Genomic DNA, 17,323 nt, shown 5'->3' on the forward strand with positions numbered 1-17,323 from the left:
AAAGGAGTTTCTAAATGGCCGTAGGGTCATTTGGGTGCAGAAGGTCGCTAAGCAAAACACGGTGACTGTGAAGTTGAGCAAACAATTCGGTGTTTCCTACGGCTCAGTCCTAACAGCTGCTAATTGAAACCTCAGTAATGCTTCTCTTTATAGCACAGCAAAGGGATTTCTATTAAAATCTCACCAGGTTCAGTAGTTCCAAGATGCAGAAAGGGAGTTCTAAAGATGCCGTGTGGGATAGAGAAACGTTGTAAGGACATAAGAAATGTAGGTGAGGCATCTAATTAAAACACTGATGCGGAAGCTCATCTTTCTTAAATTGCTCCCCATAGACTCCCAAGTGGCAGCGTGGTCCCAGCCCAGGCTCCCATTTATTCCTTCCCATCTTTGTAGCGTTAACGACTCCTATCTTCAGTGCTGCAGAATGAGTGGAGTTGGTGCTCCTGGAAGCATCAGTGCGATTCCCTCGCTGACTTTTGAAGAGGAAAAGCGATGCTCGGTGCTGTGCTGCGTTGTGCTGACAGCCGGTGTGCGCTGTGCTGTGCAGCAGGAGAGCAGTGTGCCCTTCCTGAGGGGGGTGGAGGGGGGGGTTTGAGCAGCTGTGCTTTGGGGAAGGGGCTGCACAGAGTGAGAAGTGCTCAGCTGAGTGGGAAGGTGTTGTTTGTGCTGCTGCTTTGCACACTTGTGTGCATTACCTGTTCTGTTTATTGCACTGCCGGAAGATGAAGCAGCAGTGTGGGGTGGCAAGCAAAATGGAAAAAGGAAAGGGAGTAAGGTGGAAAAGTAGGTTGTAATTGTTACAGAGACTGAAACTGTGAAGCTTGCTGCTGGTGGGTGCTGCTTGGGCAGAAGTTTGGGCACTTTGCTTACAAAGGGACAGCAGGTGCAGTTCAGGATAGGAGACCTCATGCCAGGACCGTGGTGTCAGACCCGTAATCGTGATGCTGTCTGCATCCCATAAGTACAGAGAGAGAGCTGAAATTAAAGTGACTGCTCTACTCTCGTGGAGGGGAGCCTGGGATGCCCTGCGCCAGGGCTGGTCCTGGGGCCACAGGTGTGAGCAGTGCTGTACTGTACCATCTGGGGGCTGCCCTGGGGGAGGTCAGGAGCCTGCTGTGTGCTCAGCAGCAGCTGTGCACCTGGGAGCAGGGGAGGCAGAGAGGTATCACGCACTGCCCACATCACAGACGTTTTCTTAGCGCAGGCAGAAAGCTGAGCCCATCTATGTGATACCTTACCTGCCCTCTGTATTCTGGGGTGCTTTATGGCTGATGAGTCTGGCTAGCAGGCGGTTCTCGTGTAGAGCTATTTTTATGTAACTTTGGGTCAAGTGTATATTTGATATGTGTGTTTTAGAAGCGTACTGCTTGCTCTGGGTGCTGGGCAGCGTCTGTGTTGTGCTTCAGCAAGGCTTCAGTAAAGGTAGTGGTCCCCCCACACCCATCTCTCTCAAAGGACACCAGCAGTTGGGACCGGGGCTGCGCAGCCACTGGAGCAGCTTCCCCACACCGGTGCTCATCCCTCCTCCTGGGCACCCACGGAGTGGCTATGACAGAAATCCTCGTGCCTGCTTGAAGCGTGCAGCTACGTGCTCACTTTGTTTCTGCTGGTTTTAGGATAGGAAATGTGCGTACTGCTGGCCAGCACCCAGCAACAGCACGCGGTGCAACACATCCACCAAGAGAATTTGTTCTGGTGCTTGAAATTGTATTTTGCTTTCAGTCTGACCTGTGCTTCAGCATTCATGAGGTATCAGAGCATCCTGTGGTGCAGCACAGGGTAAGCTTGCAGCTTAGGGAACATCAGGAAGCGTCTGAGCACAGGGAGAAAGCAAAGCACAGTTTGGGTGAAAGTGGCTATGGATTCTGTCTGCGTTACAGCACTTGGCTGGCTTTCAGTGGGAGTTGGAGCTGTTTTTAAAAAAGCAAATCTCTTAAAAAGCACCGATTCCGTACAGATGAAACGAGTGATCCCATCCCACAGCTGCTGTGGTTTCGGTTCCTTGGAGCAGAAGAACAGAAAGAACAGCAATCTGTGGCGTGGCAGCCCTCATGTTATATCTACGCCTGTTTATTTCCTTAAAGGTCGGTCATAAAAACAAGCTAAGCAATGCTGTGTGCCTCAGGTCTGGTAAAGGAATGGTTTTACACCATCGCTCCCTCTGAGCTACGTATTTTTATGTTGTTCTGCAAGCAGTGCCAGGCCCTGCTCTGCAGCGTGATGCTCTGTGCACAGACAGCTGTCCCAAACACATCCTGACCTGCTGCCTGCACTGCCCCTCACGTGGAACATGAGGCTCGAGCTGGGGGCTGGGCATTAATCACATGAAGCCTTGCCTGTGCTTGGTTTTCTCCTTTTAGTCGCTCATGAAGAATCCGTGAGAAGACTCAGCCCTGTCCAAATTTGTCTATCCAGTCTTTTATTGGGGGAGGCCTAAAACTCCTGGAGAACTATACACACGCCTTGCTCCTTCTCACATGTTATTCTTGCCCCTCAGCTCGTTGCAGCAGTCCCATGGTTCTCCCTTTCCCTCTGTGCCATTCCCTACAGGTCCCTACCCAGGTGCTGCCCTGGTGCACAGTGTGTGCTGCAGGTGACCTTGGAGCGATCTGTCGGAGGCTGTTCTGTAGGCTTGTGCTTATCTGAGAATTCAGGGAATTTCTAATTCCTGCTGTCGTTTTTACGGATGGAATTCTCTTGTTGAGCAGATGTTAGGAGAAAGCTAATGGGAGTCTGAAAGGAGCACACTGTTTTGTTTGGGATGTTAACCACTACTTGTCTTTGTGATCCAAGGTGTTTTGTTTTGTTTTGTTTTTTTTTAACGCTGACATTTACATAAGCAGTCCAGATTACCTCCAATTATATGAAGATTCACACAAATGAACTTTCGGTTTGGGCTTGTGTTTACAAAGAGAGGATCTGCGTGCTTATGTAAAGGCAAAGCCGAGGTAGCTGGGGAGGATCTGCAGTGTGTGAGCACTCAAGGAGCACAGTCTGCCTCTGCTGCAGCCCTGTGCTGCCTTTGGGGCCACTGTTGAAAGCTCACCGATGAGCACAGGGAATATCAGCCTTGTGTGTGTTTGTAGGGCAGGGGAACCACAAGGCTGGCCCAAAGTTTTTAGCACCGAACTGCCGTGTGCCGAGATTAGTGGTGTGTGTGACAAGCAGTGTGATTTGAGGAAAGCTGTATTCTTCTTCCTTGCGCTTTTGTGTTTCTCTGCTCCATCTCCCTTCATTCTCTGGAGGCTGATCCCAGCCTGGGTGTGCAAAAGGGAAACGTTCACAGCGATGCAGCACGCATTCACTCCTCTCCCCAAAGGCAGAGAGGAGAAGGGTAGCCCAGGGTGCATCGAGCTGCCAGGATGCAGGTGGGATGCGTGGGGCCTGTCAGCTGCTCCTAGGCTCCTAAGTCCAGCATCATTGGTGATGAGTGTTCTGAGCCCTGCTTGCCAGATGCTCTTGAGGTCAGTATATGAACAGCGTGCTCCTGAAGTAGCACTACCACTTTGAGAATAAGAAGTGCAGGGAGGAGATGTCTGAGTAGACCCCAGGTTTGCACATGGGGAAAGCCAGCACCCCTATCAGCTCCCACTGAGTACCTTGAGCAAACAGAAGGGAATCGGTTCAGCTGCCCACTGGTTATCTGAGGCAGGTATTTAACCACCTCCCAGTTGTGCTGGGGTAAACATCTGCATGGCTGCTTGCTAGCAGAGCTCCGGGCCGTGCTACCTATGCATGTTCAGCAGAGCTCTGGGTGCTGGGTTAAAACCTGTGAGCAATGAAGGAGGAGTAAGCAGGCCAGAAAGTGGGTGAGCAGAGGCAGGTTTTCCCTATTGCTGAAGTGCACAGAACAAACTGCTCTTGTGGCTACGTTGAAGAGGAGCTTTAAATTCCTTGGCAGTTAGATAAGCTGTGCTCTTTTTTTCTTTTTTCTTTTTTTTAAACAAGCTTGCGTCTGTGCTTTTGCACATGCAGTGATTTGCACACACTGAGTTATGAACAAGTGTGTGGCAGCAGCCTCCATGCATACAGATTTTGCTCTCGTCTGCTTATCCAATTAAATTAACTTTGTGTGGACATGGAGGCAGATTCGGTAACGCAGCCTTTTGCGTGGTCTTCCTATCCCCCTTGTAAAGTGGCACTTAATTAACTTAAAACACTTTAGAGATATGTGGATTTACTTCCCATAAGAATAAGATAATGCTTATCTTCTATAACACTTATCATCCTCAAAGTACATTACAAACTTAGCTAACTAGCGAGTATAAAATTATATATGTAAATAAGGCAGATTAGAAGCCGTTCCGTCAGCCGTTTAGTGGCATGTAGCAGTGCTACACCCACAGATTAGCAATATGAGGATTTCCCAACAGGTAGGTAATATATAACTGAAGCACAAAGACGTTCTCTGATTAAGATAAACAGCTAAACATACAGAGCTGAGAGTAGAATAGCGCTGCTTATAGGCAGAGCGGGCCAAACTTTAATCACATTAATGAAATCAAATCAAAATAGATCTTCATAGGAGCATAGCCTTGCTGCGTGAAACCCTTTGATATCAGAGATGGTGACGTGCAGATAAAACAGAACAGTGGCACACTGCGATGGATGTGAGTGCTGTGTTAACTGATGGTTATCACACAGCAACTTTCTTCCCTCTCTGTTCTGATACCATGATGTTTCTGAAGTAGAAACAAACCATATTACTTTACGTGGCCTTATGTAGCAACCTGATAAAAGCCGCAGCTTTCATGTTTGTTGTGTACCTAACAGACCGGGCTGCTGTGGTCCCTACTGCGAACAATGCAAGCTGTCCAGATTCAGATTCATGCTTTTAAAAGTTCTCAACCTAAACTCAGTAGCTGCGAGGTGAGCGGTCTGCACAGTCTGTGGGCACCTGAGAGCTGCTACCTGTAAGTTACACGTGGAAATTAAGTCTGATACTGGTCAAAGAATGAACAGGATAAGTAGAAGAAACAGTAGAGTTGCAAGGTGAGGCTTCACACAGTCAATTAGGAATTGTCTGGAAGCTCAGACGGTGATGTGACATTTAGTTTACAACCCGGCTGGCTGGGGACTGATAGATAATTTTTGTTTTCGATCGTTGTTTGGCATCATCATCTGAATATTCACAGTCATTGGCAGTGAATGAGTAATGAGCCACTAACACGTTTGTCATGCAGAGACAACACGGAGTCATGAGATGCAGCAGCAGTACTAGCAAATAGTGACAACTTGGCATTTTATTCTTGCATATCAATCACATCTGACTGACTGGAGGAACAGAACCTTGGGTCGATGGTGAATTTTCCAAAGCTACGTCAGATTTAGGCGACCAAATTCGTTGTGTGAGCTTTCAGGGATATAACTTAAGCCGTTAAAATTGTTGTAATTACAATATTATTTCCCAATGTCAGCGACTCCAGTAAGAGACGTTTGGAAGTGGATGCATTTGGCAAAACATGGGCATCTAAGTGACATTGCAGAGCCCGCGGGCATCCTGCCTGGCTCCCAGCTGCCACTCCAGAAGGACACGACTCTGCTGTCGGAGCAGTGTCACATCTGCTGGGCTCGCGTCGCATCTCGGATGCCCCAGGGCTGTTGGAGTGGCAGCAGGCATTGCTTGGACAACAGAGTGCCCTGCTTGCTGGAGATCTTCTTTGATCAGAGGGGACAGGCAGACGAAGCCGGCTTTGGGCGTATGCTGACAGTGTGCTTGGCTGTGGGGAGGTCAACCCTGCTGTTGGCCATCACTTTCCCTCGTTGCTTCTGTCCTGGCAAAGGCTGCATGTGTTTCCCACAAGGAGATGCTTTGTGTAGCATGTGAGCACCTCCGGTTTAGTGCAAAAGAAAACAGAGAGGAGCGTGCTCAGGTAGTTAAAAAGGTTTTTCTTGTTTTGTGCTCTACACCTTTGATCTATACGTAAAAACTCAACAATCTGGTCCAGATGTCACAGCAGGCTGGCAGGCTGCCCCCTCCCAGGCAAGGTGAGGCCATTCTGCTGAAATGTTTTAAACAGGAGATGTTTTCAGCAAGATGTCCTCATTGACGTCTGCAAACGGCCATTCAGACCCAATGCGTGCAGTATTGACCCTACTGTGAGTCAACAGCAGTGATTCAGCTCCACTAACATATCCTAGTGGTACAATATTATTTTCCCTAAGCAGTTTTGGGAATACTGGCAACCGTATTTTCTGGCCCCCTGTCCCCGTGGTCAAATTTCTTTCTGAAATTTTTGAATGCTTTTACATTTTATTGCTGCAAGCATGGCTAGTTCTGCCTATAAATCTAATAGCTTATCGACCCGCATTCTGACACTGGCTGACAGTTATCTAAAAATAATGCAGTCATGATGCAATGGGGGCCCTACGTCACGCGTTACGTTCAAGGAGAGCACAACGTGGAGCTGACACTGAGCCATTCCGTGCTGTCTCTGCTGCCTGCATTGGTGCAGGGATACAAAGTTAACAAATAAGAGCGACAATTCCCTAAAATCAGGAGTGAGTCCGATAAGGTTGTTACTTGCTTTCATCTTTTCTTTAATCAGAGCTTGCCTCCTGGTTGCTGTGTGATGGGCACTATGTGCTGTGCAATAGGGCCCTCCCTGGGATCCCTCTGTTGCTCAGTATTCACAGACAGTGATGCTAAAGGGTATCTGCTGTATTGCAGCGCAGGAAATACTTGCCTCTTCCCAGTGTCTGTAATACAGAAATAATGCGGTAACTCTTCATAAGTGGATGTTTTAGAGTAGGGATCTCGCTAGGTTACGTGGCCCAAGCTGTGCTGTGAGAGCACCTCTCCCTGCTGATAGTGAAAATGAGTGATTCTTGAAAGCTGGGGCTTCCCTACGTGGTAAATCAGCGCTCAGTATGAATTTGGTGTGCCTTGTCCTGCCTGATTGGTTTCAGAGCAGTAAAACCAGCTGTGATGTGCCAGCATTTGGCACTGGAGATGGAAATGGATCCTTGGTCCTTCCTCCCATCGCTACCCTCAGCTAACGTGCAAGTTGCAGTCTCTTCTCCCATCTTCTCTACATGGCAGCAGTCAGATCTTGCTGTGTTTGCAGGCAGAGGGATTCCCACTTGCTTTTCCTTGATGTGTCCAAGTGCTGCTGGTATACAGAAAGCAGAAAACCATCAGAACAGTCCACAATGGGTTAAGATAGCAGCAATGCCCCAACTGCTGTTTTGGGTGCTTCCTCAACTGCAGGGAGCGTGAGCAGCCATGAGGGCTGAGCAAGTGACCTGACTCTGGGTGAAGTCTTCTAACTTCTGTTGTATTTTGTATTTGTCAGGCAGTATTTCAGAAAGCATAGCAGCTTCCCATGGTTGTGTTCCCAGAGCATAAAAACAAAGGGAGAAGGTTAATACAAAGGAGTGAAACAATGAATTTCTTTCTGGGTCTTTGCCCACATTACACTTTAAAGTAAATCATGAAAGCGCTCATATTTATGCCAAATTACTACAATTTTTTTTGGTGAAACAACAATTTGATCACACTCTAACACAAAATAAAGGAGAAAAAAAAGGGAGAATCCATTTAATGTTATTTTAATGCTTGCTTTTATTCTCTTACTGGGTTTAAAATAACTTTGGTTGACCTTTATGCGTTTTTTACACTGCACCCTCTTCAGTGAAGGGTGTTGGAGCACTGACTGCTTTAAAGGTTGGAGCATAAAAGCCGTATTCTGCCTGATTTTATTGGAGCTTTTCCTATTTGTGCTGGCAAGACAGTAATAGTAACAACCCATACGCGTTTCTGAACCTGTAGTCCCCCCGTGTGTTGGGATCCACCCGCCTGTTTCCATGAAGTTCAGCCTCCAAATGCTTTCCACGTCCCCATGAGGCTGCTGGGGACAGGTGGGCTCAGCAGGACGAAGCCAGCAGCATCGTTCAGGGGATCTGTGGGCAAGCAGACGCTTTCATTTAGAAATCTGCCCCTCCAGGAGAGTCTGGCAGGCAGCTGTCGGCCTCTCACGATGCCTTGGGTGAAAGGTGCTCCCAGGGTCAGCTCACACCGACTTCTGGTTGTCTTTGGATCAAGCACTGAATCGATAAGTGACGTTCTGGGGGAGCTTCATAGCAGCTCTGCACGGCCATTGAAGGAGGACAGACAGCAGTGTGGGGTTTTACGCTTTCATCAGTCTTTCCTCAGGATGTTGCACAACTTTCCAATCCTAATTAATGCTGTGTTCCCTGCACGCATTTCCTCCCTCCCGATGCTGCCTCTTTGATCCTGTACAACAACATCAGCCCTTGCAAATTAGAACTGGCTGCCAGGCTGCTACGAGAGAAAGAGGCAATGCGTGGCAAGGAGTGAAACTGCCACATCTCATCCCAGTCTGAGGCACCCGGCGTGATTTATGTCCTTTGTGCAGCTGTATGGAAAACTGTGACGTTCCCCTGAATGTCCATCTCCAGTGATGATTAGTGCAACTGAAATACCCGGCTCTGATTATAATTACTGCAACTGAATGTCTAAAGGAAGAATTTCATCCAAAGGTGCAGGCCCAAGCGTAGACATCTCTGTTAGCATCTTCTTATGAGGCTGCCCAGATCTTCCCATCATGAGAAACTGCTTTCATTTATTTCTCATTTTCCCAGTTAGGCTGAAGTGGTCAGGTACTGTGTGCATCCTCTTTATCTTTCATCCCAGCAAATGATTCCAGGTGTTTCTGGAAATGATGCATGAAGAAAGCAAGTGTTGTTGTGCCCGTGGAGGGGCAGAAGAGGAGCAGAAGGGCTGAAAAACCAGGAGAGCACAGAAAGAGGGAGATAAAGAGGCTGGCATGGGAATTGGGCATGGGGCAAGGCGCTGGGGCAGGGAATGGTGCCTGCCTATGTGGTGCCCCTCTGTTTTGCCAATATTTGTACTACTGTTTGGATACACAGCCCTTGCTTGAGGTTTTGCTGTAAGCTGTGAAAAAGTGGCCATCTGCAGAAAAAATGTGTTATTTGCAATTAGATATTTTCTATAAATGAAGTGTAACTATCCTTTGATAGGGAACTTCCAGAGGCCTTACTGCCAGGTGTATTTCTGCTGGTTTCATGGTTAGCATTAGCATGGCAGGGCGTTCAGAAGGTGTGGGTACAGGGCTGAGCAGGTATCACAGATGTGTGAAGCGTGACCATACCCTCACCGTGGCAAAATTACAGGGTTTGTTTGTAACCTTTGTTTTTACAACTCCAGAAATGAAGCAGTTTGTTTCTTAATGTTGGCTGAACGCTCAGAGTGTGTGCAGGCTGGGTTTTCACATCCAAATGTATGAAATGCTGGCCTATTAAAATCTGCTTTAATGATCTCTTTTCCCATAACTCCTAATATTTGCCATTTACTAATTATGATGTGCCTAAGTGTTTCTCATTTGTAGTACGTATTTTAAATACTGCAGCTGTCCTAGTTCCCAGCTAACTGCTGGTGATTTTTTTCCTTAATGCCTCAGAACAGCGAGTAGCACCATTGATTTTTTTTTTTGCAGGTTGGCATTAAGCGTTCACCTCACGCTGTTCTTCATTAGAAAGTTTTTGATGTAAAGGTCCCTGGTGGAAGCAGCCACGGTTGGGTTTGGCAGAGCAACAGCAGTGCTGAGGAGTGCATACGTCCTCAGTGAGCATTGCTTTGTCTTACACTGGTGCTGAGTCAGAGGGGGCAAACCCAGGGGTGGTTGTTGTGAAGCAGTTTTTTATTTGGGATTTCCTGCTCTAGTTATATATATAAGTATATATAATATAATATATATATATTCCTTTTCTTTTTTTCTTTTTTTTTCTTTTTTTTTTAAACAGTTCTTAGGCTTTTGTGACAAATTTGTAACAGGGGAGAGTTGGTAATGTGGGAGGCTGCAACCCAAGCAGCAGCTTTGCGAGCTCCCCAGGCCGCCCCTGGGGAAGAAATAAGGTTTTCTTTGTGCTTTGTTTTGTGATGGGGCTGAAGGGAGGAGACCAACTAGGTAGGATGCTGCCAATGTTCCTGAGGCCATTGGCCTTGAGCCCTGGTGGACCTCCCTGCAAAACAAGGAGCAGAGGGTGCAAAGAAAATGGAGAAAAGTGGGAGTGAAAAAGAAAGTGTAAAACACAGGTTAGAAATACTGGAAGGAAAAGGGAGGAAATAGGCAGTTCATACCGATTTAGATGTTCTGCAGGCATGGGAAGCCCATTAGCTCAGATGTCTGTCCTCCCTGTGTTTCATTTTACCTGAATTTTACCTGTATTTTTCCTTCATCCCATTTCTCAATCACCTCCACCAGAAGCAGCTCCAGCTGTGATGTGACAGCTGCTACTGTCTTCTGCAGCATGTGCTGCCAAAAATCCCGGCTGATTCTAGGCCTTAAGGCACAATGCTGTCTATTTTCTCTATTTCTTCCTACTATGAAATGGTATATATGAATATTAATAATGCCCTTTCTAAATTTAAAAGCCTCCAGGCGCGTTGCAATTATGGTTTTTTTTTTTGTGAATGTCAGTTTTTGGAAGATGCATCCTGGAAGCAAACGCTGCTCCAAAAGCAGGGCCTGGAGTATGGGTGATGCAAGGGTAGGTGCTGCAAGCACTCTGGTGTCATTGCATGCTGTGATGCGTCTCTGAGTCTAGCTGGTTTCCTTCTCTCAGTCATCCGGGCACTGTTCTCACAAGAATACCTTGGGCTCCTGCATGCTCATCTCATGGGGTTGAAGTTCAGTGAGTTGCTGAGCCCAGGCTGGTGCTGCCCTGTCACGGTCTTCCAGGATGCAGGAAGCTCTTGGTGGGAGTTTGACAGGGAGATGGATGACCTGTGTGCATACTTTGGGCTTATACATGGACTTGCTGTATTTCCCTGGTGGGAGTCATCCTTTTCCTTATTATCAAGCTGGAAAATAAGTATGAATATATATTTCTACCTAGACACACATCTGTCAGCTCTCCTGCTTTTTCCCCTTGCATCCAGTGAAATAATTCCCTGTGAGTTAAGTGTGTAGACTGATGCCAGCTGTACGATGAGCTGCCATGGTCCTTCTGCACACACTGGCAGCCCCAGTGCAGCTGTGTATTTCCCAGCTTACTCCTTGTTTCCAAGCCGTGGGCTCCCTGTTTGCTGTGTGAAAGCAAAACGCTGCTTTCTGTTGGAGATTCCATCTGACCTACAGCCTCGTTTCCCTCCCTTTCCTCCAAAAGTTTTAAAAAATAGATGGAGATATTTTTCCTTTTTTTTGCTTGCTCCTTCATTTCCCTTCCTCAAGCCTCCGTGCTGAGCCTTGGCTTAAAACCTTAAGAGCTGAAACTCAAGAAGTTGCAAAGGAAAAAAAAAAAAAAGCTGATCTAGGAGTCTTCTGCCTGGATCAATGGAGCAGAGGAAGAGGCTGAAGTTGCACAATTGTGAGTCAGAACTTTGCTGAACGTGCTGCGTCAGGATCTTGTACGATGCGACTGTGTTCAGAGGTGCACAAAGGCAAATGCTTTCCCACTCTTAGGAAATTCCTTTATTCTTGACTTTTAAAATACTTAAAAAAATAATAAAAGAAATGCTGATATGGGCATTGAAGAGATAATGAAATTCTCATGGTTCACTTAAACTTTTTTTTTTTTTGGGTGTTATTAAATAAATCCTTTGAATATTTGCCTTCTGTGGGCTCTGGAATTTCTTTTCACACCTTTGAGTTGCGTTTTCTGCCATTTGTGTGCTCAGAGCTTGCAGAAAGGAGCTGAGAGGTGGCCCCCAAGGTTTGGAGGTCCAGCTCAGCTCAGCTCCTTGCAGTGGTTGCTCGGATGTGTAATGGCTGGAGCCAAACCTGGAGGATGCTGCTTGGGTCAGACCAATGTTTGGTGTGTCTGTGTGGGGATGGCTCTGTGCTGTGAATTTGTCCAGCGAATGGTGGTGGATCCTGCCCAGGTGCTTCCAGATGGGTGAGCTGGAAAAGCCCCAGGGAACCCACTCTGGTCCTTGCAAGCGGGTTGTGTTCAGTGCCTTCAGCAGCGTGAAGATCGGGTTCATGTTGGGTGCTTTATTAACTGGCAGTAAGAGTTAGAAAGCTGCATGCTGAGCTTAAAGAAATATAGCAGCAGTGTCCTGTTTTCAGCCTCAGATTGGTGTGAGCTGGGCTTCTCTGCCATCAGTCCCTTAAGCTTTTTTCCCCTTGCCAGGTCAGTAGGACCCTTTGTATTTCATTTGCATTGTGTTGTGTCAGAGACTTGGACTTCAGCTGTGTACTGAATTCAGAGCGGTGTTGGAGATACCTTGCAAGCTTTCATTCATTTTTAATGTCTCAGGGTTTTTTTGACAAGTAAATACAGCTTCATATTTATACCCATGCCAGGGATAAATCGAATTAGTCTGAAATTAACTTTTGCTCTTACAATGGTTTGCACATTTCTAATATTAAGGAGATAAGGGAAGAGAGGAGCAAACCTGCTTTGAAGGCGAGCTGATTTCCATAGCAGGCAGTGACCTACATAGCAGGGGGTGGGAGAGAGCGAGCTGACTCAAATGTGGGCTGTTCTTTATTTATATAATTCTAAGGGATCTGCGTCAGTGCTCCTGGACCGAGTCCTCTTCTGCCACTCACCTGGGAGCTCAGAGCCAACAAAACCTCCTTGTCCTTCAGGAGTTTCCTGTGGATTAAAAGCTTCGTGCAGAGGCATTTGGTAGATGGCAAGGTTCAGGTGTGGCTTCAGGGGAATGTTAGCCACAGCTCAGTGTTTTTAGGAAACCCATTCCATTGCTTCACTTAAACGGGAAGGAGCAGCGTGCCTTGCATTGGGGCATTTAAGTGCAGGAGATTTGGGAACATCCTTGTGGAGAGCTGCCAAGTGGTGGCTGATCTGGAGATCCCCCCGAGCTGGGCTGTAGCAGCAGATGGGTTGGGACGTGCGTTAGTTTCTGTTTTCACACACTCCTTGTTGGGCAGCCAGGAGAGGTACAGAGTTGTACGTACATACATATAAATATACTGTCACATCAGCTGTGCATATGCAGCTTGTGGCCTTTCTCCTTAAAAGAGGGCTCCTGCTTTTCTGTGTGATGAGGAGTTGGTCTCATTGTAGCAGGAGCTGCAGAACAACACTGCAAGGCTGGTGCTGTTCCCAGGGCTGCAACGTGAGTGTGCACAGCTGTAGCTCATTGCCCTGTCTCTAGGGTGATCATTTGCCTTGGTGTAAAGTCAGTGTGATGTGTGCCCAGATCAGAACGACTGTCACTCATGCCAGACATTGAAATGCATGGATTTCTGCAGAAAAGGGTGATGAGTCAGTACCAGGGATTGTATAACATGTTAGAGAGCCAATACTCATTTGGCTGCAGGGAGCTGCATGCACTGCTCTCAGTATTTACCCCATTAAAGCCTTTATGGCTGTACTGACACCTGCAGGTCCTACAGGCTGTCATACAAACTGGGTTTTACACTGTTAGGTTTGATGAGAGAGGGCTTATTTGGCTCTTGCTGGTTCTGTATGAAAATCGTACAACAATGGAATGGCTTGGGTTGGAATGGACCTTAGACACCACCTGGTTCCAGTCCCTCATCCAACCTGGCCTTGACCACTTCAGAAATGTGGGGTGTCCTTAGCTTCTCTGGGCAGCCTGTTCCAGCTCCACCATCATACAGAAGAATTTCTTACTTATATCCAGTCTACATCTATGCTCTTCCAGTTATAATCATAACTTGATTTGCATCACCTGCAGAATCGTTCATGTAACTAGGACCTGACTTGGGTACAGGACATGCATTGCAAGAAACAGTGAGAAACTGAGCTCTTGAATGCTGCTAAGCTGATACTCTGCTCCTGCATTTAAAGGATCAAGGAGTTCTGGTAGGCATGTAGTTCTGGGAGAACATGCTGTTGGTCTGAGCTTCTGATGGGGAACATCTTGACTGAGCTGATCTTAACAAGTTCAGGTAGCGATGGAGATTCACTCCTTTATTCAGAGACTACAGTGTGATGTTTTTCTTTGCTAACCCTGTGCAGTGATAGTGTTTTATAAGAGCACCGTGTTCCTTGCCATTGCCTGAAATATCTTCCTTCTTTTTCCCAGTTGTGGAGTGCAATGAGCTGAAGACTTCCCTGCCCTCTGGGTACTTGCATTTCACTGCAGCCGTATGTTGGGTTTGCAGAGCCTGTTGGGAGTTCGGCAGGATCTATGAACCAAGTTAGAAATTAAGAAGCAATGAGTAGGTGAGAAAAGGCTGCTCACAGCCACCGAAGGGTGTTCGTGCTCCCATCTCAGCTTGGCTCTACACAATTACTGTGTCCTGTTGCTTTTTTAATAGAATTTCTTTTTCTCTTTTCCATTCCACTATTCGCTCAGAATAGCAAATCTGAGAGGTATAGAGGAGGTCTCATGGCCCGCTTTAAATGTTGCATGTCTTCAGTAATGTATAAAAGAAAAGCTTATTGGTCCATTGCAGAGAGGAAGGTATTTTGAGTCGATCTAACGGAGCGATGAGGAGGGCAGCTGCCCTGCTCAGTGGTGGTGTTCCTTTCCCCTGGCTTGCTGTACACAGAGATTTGGTGTCCCCCAGCTAGTCTGCTGCAGCTGGGTGTGAAAGCAAGGTCTGAAGGAGAAAATGCTTCAGCCACACATTGGGGAAATGGCATCAATATATGCAGGAATGTCAGAAGCATTCCTTGAAGTGTAAATCCCCGCAGTTCATGTTTTGAGTGGCCCAGCCCTCACATGGACAGTTTCATTTAGCCTCAGTTGAATGGCTCTAGTGTTTCAAAGTCCTTCTCCTACTGACTTTCCTGTCTTGGTGCTGCAGAAGGTGGGGATGGATTGTTCCTTCAGTCTCCCAAACCTCCAGCTTGTTTCACAGCATCTCTCGAGTCTCAGTGTGTCAGAAGAGCAGTTAAGAGGCTTAAAGCTGTACACAGAATGGCACAGACCATTTGCAGCTGTTCCTCTTGCACAGTGGTCCTTGCATCTCAATCTTTCCCAGTCTTGCATGGTACACTCTCTTGTTTAATTTCAGAAAGCAGTAAGGCTTTGATTTTCACTTTTTTTGTAGCACTTGTATTTAATGTGTATGTCGATACGGGGCTCTTCAGATTTGTGTGTGCCGATGGTGCAGAGCATAAACTGCCTGAACTGAAATGTAAAACATCAGATATTTTACAGTGTCATTAAAACAAGTTGTGTCTATAGTAGGGTTTTAATGATTCCTTTCAGAAGGATTTATTTTAATATTAAAAAAAAAAGAAAATCTTTAACCAGCTGAACTGCTGGAGAGATAACAAGGCAGTGCTTTCTTAGATGTTTATCCATTTGTTTAAATATTACAACAGGTTAAGTTTAATTAAAAAATCTTATTTTGCAGGGCACTTAGGTAATTCTGAAATGGCAGCTGATTCCTTGCATAGCCCTGTGTGCTCAGTTAGAGAGGAGAGGAAGCAGCGTACGTGATGTGTGTGGCTGGAGCCTCGGGGCCAGATCCTGCCCTGCAGGGAACCTTGTGGCTCCTTTCTATCCAGCAGGAACGCAGCCTGGTGGGACACGTTACGCTTGCACTGTGTGAAAGCATTTGCAGTCAAGAGATTACATTTGTAGCGTCCATGCTGCTTGGGGAAGGAGGCCAAGAACTCATCAGGTTCACTGGTGTTGACGTAAAGGAGAGGTCAGGAAGGACAGGATATTGCCCAAATAAAAGCAATTACTGAAAGAGGATGTTTAGTACTCACCAGAAAGCCAGTTGAGAAGGGAATGTGAGAAGTGACTCTGGCTCATGTCAGGGTTAATTCTGGGGAAGGCTGATCTGAAAGCAAGACTTGGGGATCAGCAGAGCTGGCCAACAAAGGTGTCCTCAAAGGGAATCCAGAATCAAAGCAGTTCTGTTGCCTGTTGTTACAGACCCATCTTCAAATAAATGGTAAACAAAATTGTGGTTATTAATACAGTAGCCTCTTGCCTTTAGCTGAAAGCAGTTTGCTATTGGATGATGCCTTCAGATGGCTGGCAAACCATTTCCAAGGTCCTTGGGGTTTTTGGTAAGCAGTGATCATCTCTGCCAGTGCCCAGAATGTTAATCTGAGATCAGAAGCCCCAAAGATATTATGGGATGCTGTGAGCTGGTTTCATTTCTCAGCTGGAAGCTGTGGCATTGGTGAGGTGTCTTCTAGAGATGTGATTTAATCTGTAATGCACAGAAGTAACACAGATGTGGGAGAAACAAGTCCCCTAAGGCCCAACATTTACTTGGCATCAGCAGTCTGCTTCTTTCTCGCCATCTTTTCATTCAGTTGCTCTGTGGTAAGGTTATAAGCTACAAAGATTAAACCTCATGCTTTCAAACGTCGAGCACTTCTGCTGTCAGTTGCTCCATATGGACAGCGTGGACAAAGCAGGCTGAAGGCCCATGAGAAATGCCCCAGGGTTTCTGTCCTCAGGATTTGGGAGCTGGCAGAGCTCAGCTCCAGGGCGGAGAGCTCAAAGATGGTTGAGCAATGATGGTGACAGTGCCCTTTTTGAGATGTGCTTGTCCATGGCACAGGATAAAGACATTCCCATGAGTACAGAGATGGAAATAATAACAGCGGAGCTCTTGGATCCAGTTGTGAGAGATGGAACAGATGGGCCCTTGTGTGCAAACAGAGCGTTTTATGCATTTGCTGGCACAGCAGCCAGTGTGTCTGTTGGAGGAGTGGAGCTTCTGTAACGCCAGACCCTAGCAAAGCCCTGAAAAGCATGTTTTCCTAAGAAAATTAATTAACTTGTTGTTTTTCCTAATGCGTGTGGACTGACAACTTGTGCAGGTACATGTGGATGTTGTGTATTGCTGAGCCCTGTGATTTCCTGTGAAGCTCCAGTAATTCCCTTGTGCTGACGGGCTGTGGAACCACCATGCTCTGCTCACGGGGCTCCCAGCCCTCCCCTCTGCCTGCAGGAGCACTCACTGCTTTCCTCGTGTGCCTGCTGAAGGAACGTGGTGACTTTGTGGGCTACCAAGTGGGTAAATTAGGGCAAAATGACTGGGACCTTGTCTTGGAGTGGGAAAAAGTTGGATGCAACAACTTTAAAAGGATTGGTGAGAGGTTGCTGGCAAGCCTTTGAGCAAGGCTGTATCATGAGCTAAAGCCATGAGAGCAGATACTGCTGGGCAGGGTGCATCAGCTGACCCTCTGGAAGGGAGAGAAAGATATTTTTAAGGACCAGTATATGCAATAAACTGGGATTGGAGGGAACATATCTCATAGATGTGATAAGGGGGCCATGAAAATTTAGATTTTGAGGGCAGAAGACCTTACTGTGTTTTGTTTCTGCCCTTAAACCCTCCTAGAATGCACACTCTGTGCAGGTTGGTGGCTCCTTGTTCCCTTGGCTTTCCAAAGAGATCCTGGGGCTCAGATTTCTAATGAT

At 46.8% G+C, this 17,323-nt stretch overlaps 1 protein-coding gene across 1 annotated transcript in view; it reads left to right on the forward strand.

Moving 5' to 3' along the window:
• The window catches only part of GALNT17 (polypeptide N-acetylgalactosaminyltransferase 17), a 188,897-nt gene that overhangs the window by 802 nt on the left and 170,772 nt on the right, over positions 1–17,323 (forward strand). The window lies entirely within an intron of this gene.

The sequence above is a fragment of the Lagopus muta genome, chromosome 20 (assembly GCF_023343835.1).
Source record: "Lagopus muta isolate bLagMut1 chromosome 20, bLagMut1 primary, whole genome shotgun sequence".
NCBI classification, from domain to species: domain Eukaryota; kingdom Metazoa; phylum Chordata; class Aves; order Galliformes; family Phasianidae; genus Lagopus; species Lagopus muta.